We start from the raw sequence: 11,064 nt of genomic DNA, 5'->3' as shown, positions 1-11,064 counted from the left end.
AGCGAGGGCCACCTCATCAATGTGAAATAGTTAGCTTAAGAACTGGTTAACACAGAAAGTCAGTGTACTACAGAAACAGGAAGTGGATTAGGGCTGCCTAGAACCAGGGGTGTAGGGGTCGGGGAAAACAGAGGAGTGACTACTGAAAGAGTTTCTTTGAGGGAGGATGAAGAGGTTCTAAAATTAGAGTGTAAAAATGCTTGCAGTACCCTGTAAATACAGTAAAACATTGAGCATTGCATCACCCACTTTAAATGGGTGAACTTGTTTGCATGTCAACTGCATCTCAATAAAGCTGTTTTTTAAAAAAAAGAATACATACATTGCTCTTGTTCAGGAAGAGTATTTTCCTGCAATAAGAGAATAAAAAGAAAAAAAAAAGCAATGAGCATGATATCATGCTGGGTCCTGATTCCAGAAGACTTTTATTCATTTGGTGGCATTGGAAACCAGATGTCAAACAGTGATCATGTCACTGGCCCCCAAATAAGGTACAGAGGATGCCTGTGGAAAAGGCAGTAGGTTTTCTTGGAATATTTAGCAAGTGTCCATGTCAGCTGAGAAATACAAAATTATTTTTAAGAAGAAAAAGTTGCTACTGAGAAATATGCTTGCTGTCAGACAGTTTGTCAGTGATGCCGTGTTTTGACTGATATCGTCAATCAATGTGTTACAGCAGATAATCAAGGCTGTCATTTAAAAAGCTCCCAGTGTATTAGTTGGGATGACACTCCCAAACTCCAGCGATGGCCACTGGGGTCCATGAGCAACAGAGGCCTGATTCACAATGGCAGTCAAAACTGATATTCACTTGATATTCTAGAAGCCCCAAACAAAAAACATTTCTCTTCAAGACGAAGACATGCATCTTACCAGGTCAAAGGGCATCGCCTCCTCTTTCAGATCTTTTATTTTCAGATCCTGTAGGACCTCAACAGGACCTAAGAGAACACAAAGTGACAGTCAGTGCATTGGTGCTGCTCAGGAATTTCACAAGGAGCTTTGGGGAATGTGGACGGGGGCTGGAGTGTGTGGAGCTGTGTGGTTGACAAGCATGGACTGAGCTGCTTCTCGACCATTCTCCTTGGTGCTGAAGGAAGGCAAAGGAGAGGGGCAGAAAGAAAGTAAAGATCCTTGGCTTTGTAGCTATGACTACTTTATTATTGTGAAATAGTCACCTTAAGACTGGTTAGTACACAAAGGCACTGTACTATAGAAGCAGAAAGAATATTGGGAGAAACTTAACTTCTGCATTGTTAGGAAAATAGTTTTAGGCCAGGTGCAGTGGCTCACAGCTGTAATCCCAGCAGTTTGGGAGGCTGAGGTGGATGGATCACATGGTCAGGTGTTTGAGGCCAGTCTTGCCAACATAGTGAAACCCAGTCTCTACTAACAATACAATAATTATCTGGTCGTGATGGTGTGTACCTGTAGTCCCAGCTACTGGAGAGGCTAAACTGGAGAATCACCTGAACCCAGGAGGCGGAGGTTACAGGAAACCAAGATCGTGCCATTGCACTCCAGCCTCAGTGACAGAGTGAGACTCTTTATCAAAAAATAAAAATCAGGTCAAGTCATTAGAAAGAGTGACTCACCCAGTCCTCCTCCTCCAGCTGAAGCCATGCTGCCTCACACGTTTCCCTTGTCTTTTCTCTGGGTTGACAAACCTTCCTACAGCCTCTCTGGCCAGAGTTCTATATTATTAAAGTAATTTTCTCTCAGGAGACCCCCAATCTTCCTTCCCAAAAGGCTACCAGAATCAGGCTTCCATATACTCAAGCAGCAAGCTGGCCCCTCAAGAAGTGAGTTACTTCATGGTGCTTATTGTGTATTCTCTCCAGTGATGTTATCTGCAATTATACAAAAGAAAACATTATGAGGATGACATCCTGCTGTGCGCTTCACATAGATCTGTTATTCCCTTGGCAACGTTAGAAAACCAGAAGCGGTACAGTGGCTGAGCCATAGGTCAACATCCCCAAAACTATGAGAATGTTTATGGGAAAATAAGAAGTGACACTGTTGAATAACCCAGAGCAACAACTTTGGGACCCATTTTTGGGTTTGTTTGCCTCTTTCATTCAGGAGGTCAAAATCTGGACTCATTCTTTTCTGTGCCCTTTCCATCCCATAATAACAAAGTAGGATATTAAACTGGCCTTCAGGTACAGCTGTGGGGAAAGAGGAAAGAGGTGATTCATGTCAAGTGTAGGTTGTTGTGGGATTTTCCCTTCCCTTTCATTAGATAAATGACATGACTCAGGAGGCTAAGATGAGAGGATCACTATAGGCCAGGAATTCAAAAAAAGTGACACTTGTACTGGCTGTGCATGTGGGTCCACATTTTGAGAGGAAAACATGCACATTGACAGACACGTTCACAATCACTATGTATTAACTCACTACTACTTACCTCCCGACCCTCCTGCACAAAACCGTACACCACCTAAGAGATATGGCTGCTTCCGGGGACCTTAGTGGATGATCACAGTTCTTCATGGAGCCATATGTTTCTCACACCACACCCCAGATCCTCACACCTATCAGAAACCTGAAGCCAGGGAGGTTCTCCAGACAAAAGCAAAACGATTTCCCTTACTCATCACTTAGATTTGTCACTAGGAAGGGAGTGGTATTAAAATGTGCACAATGTTAGAGAGGGGAACAACACACACTGGGGCCTGCTGGGGAGGAAGCAGGGGAGGCAGAGCATCATAATAAAGACCTAATGTATGCGGGGCTTAATACCTAGGTGATGGGTTGACAGGTGAAGCAACCCATGCCACATTTACCAATGTAACAAACCTGCACGTGCATCCTGGAAATTAAAATAAAATTTAAATTAAAATAAAAATTGCCAGAATAGGCAAATCTAGAGGAACAGAAAGTAGATTAGTGGCTGTCTAGGGCCAGGAGTATGGGGGTTGGGGAAAAAAGAGAAGTGACTACTAATGGCTATGGGGTTTCTTTGAGGGCAAACGACCAAAACGTCTTTATGCCACATATGACTGTACTTAATAACAGCTGCTTAAGTTATTAAAATGAAAAGGATAACTGATACACATTTGGATCTTTGATACTATGCGGTCACTTCTCTATGTTGCCTCCTTGAAGCATCACAATCACTTTGAGGCATTATTAGTTTGGTCCTATTGACACCAAAGGCTAATCTATAAACTAACATGCTACACTGCCTGTAGTGACGAAGTAGACTTGCTGTGAAGTGATGTTTGCTTCCAAAGCTGGGTGTATGAGTTTAGTGAGGTTGGTGTTACCCATTGCTTTATGGGTTTGAGATTGGTCTTGCAGAAACCCAGATGGAGAAGCTCTTGGTTGAGGGAGTGAAAAATTACTGAAAGGATAGATGAGTGCATTTGAAGGATCATGCTTCCATACAGCATGTTGTTGAGCCTCTTGGAATAAGAACAGATACAATCAAACCGAGTCACCTAGTCCTCAGTTGTACCATTCAGTAAGCATCAGCACGCCATGAAGTGTGCTCACTGCTGTGTTGTGGGGACACAAAATATATCTCAGGCACAGCCCCCAAAAACGGATCACTCTAAACTGTACTGGGAAGCAGTGACTAATTTTAGTGTCACAACTATCAAGTATAAAACACAGTATGCCATTGTGTTTAATTGTGCACGAGTGCTAAATATTAACATTTAAAAAACTGCCAAGTCCACCTTCAAAGTTGATAATGGCATCCAAATAAAATAAACTTTAGGAGGGTGGAATATATGTTTAATGTTAGCAATTAGACCTCTTAATAATTACATATTCTTTGCTTAGAAATTTAGTTTAAAATTTGGGTATTTGAGTTAGTTTTTTTTTTAATAAGCAAACTCTTATAAAGTAATGAAATCGTTATTTTCTTTTAAAAATATACTACATCTTACACACCAAAGTGAATGTTGATCTTCAAAGTGGTCACCGTGGGAACCCATCCATGCACATACAATTTTATTTTTTTAGTTGTAATTTTCAGTCAACAAAAGGCTTCCCAATGACGTACTGGCCACCTTCAGTTTCTCACTTCCACTCCCCAGAGACAACCAGTATTACACATTTTTGTGTATATCCTTCCAAAGATATTCTTCCCACATATAAAGTTTTAAAAATGTAAGATATGTATGCATTTAATAGAATCGTAACATAAAGTTTTACAGCCTGTTTTTTTCCACCATCGGTACCATATTACAGACAGATTTCTATGTCAGTGAGTAGAAATTAATTACATCTTTTTTCGTTTTGTTTTTGTAATGTTTTAACAAAAAGTGCACAAGTCGCAGTGCAAAGACAGATGAAATATCACTAAGTGAACACACGCTGGTAACCAGTATTTATCTGTTCGTTTTCTTCCTTTCCAAACTTTCTTCCTTGTTTCTTTTTCTTGCCTTGTTACACTCACTGGCAGGATCTTTACTGCAGCTTTGAGTTGTAGTGGAGGTATCAGGCCTTCTTCTCCCATCCCCAGTCTTAGCGGGAAGGCTTTGGGTATTTCACCATTAAATAAAATATTTGACACCAGTTTATTGCAGCTACCCTTGGTCAGAGTAATAAAGTTTCCTTCTAGTCTTAGTTTGCTAAGATTGTTTATCATGGATTTTTTTTAATTGTATCAAGTTTTTTTTTCTTCATCGACTGAGAGAATTATACTGTTTTTCTCCTTTTCTCTGTTGATGTGGAATTATACTGACTTGGTTTTGAAGACTAATTCCATCTTGTATCCTTTGTCGATACACCACAAATTATTCTCCAAAGTGACTATGGTAACTTACGTTCTCAGCAATGTATGAAAATATATGTTTCCTAACCACCCCAGCAAACACTTGATGTTTTTAGACTTTAAAAAAAGGTTCCAATTTAATAGGTTAAAATTAGATACAGTCAATAAAACTGGGTCTTACTTTGTAAAAAATATGTTTTTAGACAATGATAGAAAATAAGAATGAAAATAGTTCATGTGTTCTATGTGGGACCATGGGAGAAACTGCTTTTAAATAGGATTTCTTATGAAGTTTTAAAAATGGAAGGGAAACCTGATGGCAGAGAGCAGCCAGACCCGCAGTCACCTGTGGATGCACAGACTGTGGCAGAGCCTGGAATGCACCAAGGACCAAAAGTCCCCACAGGCAGTCAGTTCAGTGACAGCATCGCTAATTACCTGATCAGCATCCCAGTAGCACATGGAGAGGACAGGGAGGCCCAAGATAAGTGCAGGCCAGGGGAGGTCTCCAGTGATGGGGTGTGGCTTGGTCCAGTTTCCTCTCCCAGTCTTGGTACCAGGGGAGGTCTCCAGTGATGGGATGTGGCTTGGACCAGTTTCCTCTCCCAGTCTTACTTGGTACCGCAGAGAGATACTTACGCAGCCACCGCTGGTGTCCTTCCACTTCCCTCAAGGCTTAAAAGCGCCATGATGTTTATCAGTCTTTTAAAGAGCACCATACACGTGACCGAGGAACCAAGACTACAAAGAAGTGCCTCGTTTCCTGGGAATGTTTCAGGTTGGGGAATTGGTGAGGATCCACTGGCGGGAAATGCTCATGGCTGAAGAAAGATGAGGCCTGATGCCTGGCAGTTGGGTTCAGCCACACGGAGACCACGTTGTGCCCCACATAAGCAATCTGGTGGAGAGGTGCCAGGAAAGGGAGAAGGCCGGAGTCACAGAACCTGTGCGGGGATTTGGAGCCAGAGGGCTCCTCAGAATGCATGCAGAGATGGTCTGTGAGGACCTGTCTGACTTCAGTGAGGGTTTCAGTGGCAGAGAGTGAGGAAAGCAGCCCTGCTCAGGAGGACACCAGGGTGGAGAAACAGGTCTCAGGGAGGGCTAGGTCTCAGTCCAAATAGCAAGGGAGAGAATGTTCCAGGGAGAGGCTGCCCTGGGGTCTCCTGAGGGCTCAGAGGAAAGGTTTCAGCAGGTGGGGTCAGAAAGGCAGTGTTCAGAGCTGTGGGGAGAGGGTGACCTAAGCTTCTTACAGCCCCTGATGCAAACAGTGATAAAGGGCATAATGAGGCCAGTCCAGAGTCTGAGGCAGAGAGTGGTGAGCAGGCTGTAAGTTTGGGGGAGGGAGGGAGAAAAGGGCCTGGCTTAAGAAGGCAGGGTCCTGGGCTCTCTACAGTCCAGCCAGGGAAGGACGGAGCCCGGAGGGGCCCAGACCTCCCTTATGACACCTGCACAAAGAAGCGTCTATCTGGCCAGGCGGTGTTCTGTAGACTGCTGTGGGGTGGGGGAGTGGCTTCTCCTGGGCACAGGACCCCAGGCACCTGCAGAATGCAGGGTTCCAGGCTCCCTCGGTTGCCCACTGATGGCTCTCCTCTGAGGGACTGTAAACTGGCTCACTGGGTACCCACAATGTGTAAGGCGCTTGTTCTCAGTATAATGCACCAGGCACTGCCAGACTCACCCATTTATGATAGGCACAATTACTATCCCCATTTTAGAGCTAGGGAAACGGAGGCACTGAGCAGTTAATCAACTTGCCCAGGCTCTAAGGACAGTCAGTGTAGAGCTTGGGTCTCAACACAAGCAGGCTCCCTCACAGTGTGAGCTCCTAGCTACTGGCTGTCCCACTGCCCTTGTCCAGACTTGGCTGTCCAGAGTGGCAGTTGTGCCTTTGGGCTGTAGTTGAATGACCAGTTGCCTCTTCCAGATTGGCTCCCACCCCTCTCCTGGCAGCAGCCTCTCAGGTCCCAGAAGCTGATAATTGTGTGATAAATGGGACTCTGCAAATGGTGGTAAGGGTGTGGATGCAAAGGGTTTGTCTCCTCCTCATCCAGGGGAAAATCATTTCCAGGAGCTGACCAGCGTGCTGACCCAAGAGGAGCAGGCCCCAAGGGTCAGGTCCTCGTGTGCTACAGGGACAACTCGGTAATGTCCAAACCCCGTGGTTAGGTGTTTTCTTTAGCTTGGCCTAGAGAAATGATGGTGACTTTCCTGTGCTTCCCTGGCGTCTGGTGGGGATGCCGGTTCTGCAGGGAAGGCAGTGCCCACCCAGACTGGCATGTGGGGCTCCGTAAAGCTGGGGTGTCAACAGCTTCTGGCTGTCACTGCCTGAACACTGTTCCCCTGGGCCCTGCCTACTGTCCCGTTACCCACGAGTCCTGATGCCCCCACACTTGAAAGGCAGAGGCTCAGCGTCTTCTCCCTGAGCTACGGGGCCTGGCGGTGCTCTCCCGGGCAAACCTGCCCACAGACCCTCAGGTGCAGTGGCCTCGAGGACTGTAAGCTTGCTGCCCAAGCATCCGGGTGGCCACTCAGTGGGCTCAGGGTCCCCTCCTTCCTCACCTCTTCTGCCTGCCTCAGCCCCCACCTGCTCGCCAGGTTCACCCTGCCTGTAGCAATGTGGGACAGCCCTATCACTCCCCTGGACTGGGAGGCACACCCCGCAGCTGCCTCCGCAAGGTTCTCCTGCTCATGGTTCAAGGCTGCCTCCCCCAGGTCTCCCAACTCAGGAACCATTTCCTCCATCCACTGACAGGCAAACATCACCTCTGAGTCTCAACTCTCACTTCTCTTCCCCCCCCCCCCCCCCCCCCCCCCCCCCCCCCCGCAGCCAGGCCCCCCAGTCCTGTCCCTCCCTGTTTTCCATCTCCCCTGCAGGAGGGAATCCAGCTAACACCTCTCCCACCTGAATCCCCCATCTCGACTGCTCCCACCGGCTCCCATGCATCCCAGCCTGCTTTCTTCCTTGTGCCAAGAATGCCCCGTGAATCTGAGCCTGCCTGTGGCACCCACACCCACCACTCCCTCCCCTCCCTGAGCCCACTGCTGGACCCATCTCAGGCCCTGTGGAGCTGCTGGGTGTCCTGAGTCCCCTGAGGTGACCAGGCCACCGCCCTAAAGGCACATCTTGCTGTCTGCTGTCTCCATGCCAGGAATGGTGCACCCAGCACGTCCTCAGTGAGTTCCCCCTTCCTGGGACCCCCTCCAGGCTCTTTCCACACCTGTGTCCCCACTGTGCCTCGGCCAGCCTTGGGCACTGGCGCCCCTTCCTGGGACAGCTGTCACACTTCTTGCTGCAGGTGATGAAACGCCCTCTCTTGTAAGACTGAGTCAGCCGGCCCTGAAGTGGGAGCACCCCCACCCCACCCCCCAGGCACCTCCACTGCCAGCATCTCGCTCTCAGGCTGTTCCCTGTTCCCCAAGTGTCTCCTCAGCAGGTGTCTACCCAAGTCTGTGTGCCGCCACCAGCTCCCGATGGCTCAGAGCAGCCTGGGTGGGTGGGGTGGGTAGCCCAGAATGGGCTTGAGCACTGCCCTAGATTCTAACAGCCTCCTTGGAGGTCACAGGTGGGTTGGAGGTGGGCTCACCCTGCCTTGAGCTTCCAGCAAATACTTCCCAGAGCAGTTTGGCAGGGTCAGACCAGGTCTCCCAGCCTCCTTTCACCAGCTCCACCAGGGGCCCCCAGGCCCTCCAACCCCTCACCTGTCCCTGTCCATGTGCTGAGAGCATCAGGCCATATCTACCTGAGGAGAAACCAGGGCCTTATCTGCCACAGTGTAGGGGCCTAGGAGGAGGCGGGAGCTTACCTAACAGGAGAGGCCACATTCCTTAATCCTGGGGATGGCCAGGCTCTGGAAGGTGCCCCAGGTCAGGCGGAGGAACGCAAGTACTTGCCCAGCCAGCATCTGGCTGTGCATTGACAGCTCTCACTGGAGACTGTGGACGTGAGTGGGGCAAGTTTGCAGGGTGCCCTGTGGCAGCGGCTCCTGGCCGACCCTGCAGCTCCAGCCCCAAAGAAGAACAGAGGAGAGAATGCCGCTCCTCACAGCAGGAGCAAGCGGACACGCTCCCTCCTGGAAAAACAGGGCTCCCTTTACGGACAGCAGCCCAGAGACTTTCCATCACCCGGGGCCGTGAGACTGTGGCCAGACACTTGTGGAGTTTCTAGGTTTCCAAAGAAAGCATTCAGAAACCTTGAGGTCTTTGGAGTCTCAGAACACCCTAATGGGGTTCCCCACAGGGCGGCCACTGGAGCAGAAATAGCTCCAGGCCAGCGGGATCAAGGCATCGCCTGTGTGCACCCCCTTCAGGCATTCGTGAGGCCGGGACAGTAGACAAGGGCCCTGGAAAGCTGGCTGGGCTGGCAAAGGGGGGCAGAATCTGTCTTGGACACTGGTACCCCAGGGCCCCTGGCTTCAGCCCCGGCCTCTAAGGGAGAGCCTTCTCCTGGGACCTAAGACTCCACCCCAAGTCTTCAGCCCTCGCCTCCCCGCCAGATTCAAGAGGCCACGCCCCCCACCCCGCTCAGTCCTCACTGTGAGGTCCCCCACTCCAGAGGGTAGCCCCCAAGGCTGGGAACTCTGGGACTTGGCTTCTGCTCGGGCAGCTGTTCTGAGTCCTCTTCTCATCTGCACTTCTGCCGGCTGGTCCCGCGCTCCCGTTTCTGGACGCCGCCGCTTTGGCCATCTGGTCCCGCGCCGCCGCTTCTGGCCGCCGCAGCCTCTGCCAGCTGGGATCGCGCCGCCGCTCCTGGCCGCCACCGCTCCTGGCCGCGGTCGCTTCTGCTGGCTAGTCCTGCGCCGCCGCTTCTGGACGCCGCCGCCTCTGGCGTCTGGTACCGCGCCGCAGCTTATATGGAGCTGCCCTGACATCTAGTGGCCAAAGATTAGGGAAGCTATTCATAAAGCATGCAGGATTTCTAATTCAGAAGCATATCGAAAAATCTCACATAGCAAATGAAATTGTAGGTAAATACAGTGCTTCAAAGTTTACAATTCACTATTACATAAATTGTTGGTTTATGAACTTGAATGCAATTTCCTTCCTACATTACTTAGATATTTTAAAATATTTATCGTAATAAATTTACACCAAAGCCATGGTTTATTCTGAGTATGTGAATGCAACACAGCATTTGATTCTTTGTGTTTTATTTCCGTAAGAGTAACAACAATTAGATGTCAATGATTAAATAAACTTTGCATTTTAAATGACAGTCTAAGTAAATAAGTAATAACTTTATGTTATCTCAAATTAAAGTGAAACAATTGACATACAAGTCAATTCTCTGTACCTTTTTGCTGAGTTAATGGGATTTTTTTCTAAATTGAAGAAATATTTAATGCTGTTAAGGGAAGAAATGGAAGATCCGAAGTCAATTTTTAAAACAAAATAACAAAATGAATGGCTTATAGTCGTTTTCAGTAGATTTTTTAAAATCACAAAGGTCTTTTCTCTAGTAAATTTTCTGTGGTTTAAGCTAAAATAAAAAGTTCATGGAAACCACAATATACAAATGATCAGAACTAATTTTTAACACTTATTCTAATGAAACTTTTAGGTCTAAGAAACACCAAAATAACAGCCCAAGACAAAGACTGATGCATCCATGGTTTACTAAAGCTATAATTGTAGAAGCAGGAGCGGGGACAGGAAGGGGCAGGAGAGACACGAGTGGATACAGAAGGAGGGGCGGCCAATGCAAGGATGCAGTCTGGAACTGGCCACTCCTGGGTGCAACTGGTTCCTGGATCCACAGGACCTTCTGAGAAAACTGATGGACTGTACTGTGTCTCCAAATTCCTCCCTGGAAGGGTGCAAGGGTGGAGCATTTCCTGTTCATTTTTATGCCATATTTGTCAAGGTCTGCCCCATGGGTCATAAACTCTCCCATACATGCAGGCTGTCCAAGAATCCAAGGCTGCTGGTGTCAGAGAAGCTTTATATGGACTGAGGCAGGCACTTCCAGTTGTACCTACACAAAACAGATCAAAATCTGTGCATGGGCTGGGCACAGTGGCTCATGCCTATGAGTCCAGCACTTTGGGAGGTAAAGGCGGGCAAATGACCTGAGGTGCAGAGTTCAAGACCAGCCTGGCCAACATGGTGAAACCCCATCTCTACTAAAAATACAAACATTAGCTGGGCATGGTGGCGTGTGCCTGTAATCTCAGCTGCTTAGGAAACTGAGGCAGGAGAATTGCTTGAACGCAGAAGGCAGAGGTTGCGGTGAGCCGAGATCACACTGCTGCACTCCAGCCTGGGCAACAAAGGGAGACTCTCTCTCAAAAAAAAAAAATCTGTTCATACCTGTTCCCTGCAGCAATGGCCAAAAT

The 11,064-nt window shown here is 48.1% G+C and overlaps 1 long non-coding RNA gene across 1 annotated transcript; it reads left to right on the top strand.

Moving 5' to 3' along the window:
• Positions 1-1,262: 1,262 nt before the first annotated feature.
• On the top strand, positions 1,263-10,859 carry LOC116546657. The gene is made up of 2 exons (XR_004266801.1): positions 1,263-1,324; positions 10,785-10,859. It is a non-coding gene; the product is annotated as an uncharacterized LOC116546657 (long non-coding RNA).
• Positions 10,860-11,064: the final 205 nt, after the last annotated feature.

This window comes from Sapajus apella, unplaced genomic scaffold, assembly GCF_009761245.1.
Source record: "Sapajus apella isolate SASKATOON/1434 unplaced genomic scaffold, GSC_monkey_1.0 scaffold1193, whole genome shotgun sequence".
Taxonomy (NCBI): domain Eukaryota; kingdom Metazoa; phylum Chordata; class Mammalia; order Primates; family Cebidae; genus Sapajus; species Sapajus apella.
Note: the sequence above shows the minus strand (reverse complement) of the source record. Positions and strands in the feature narration are given on the sequence as shown.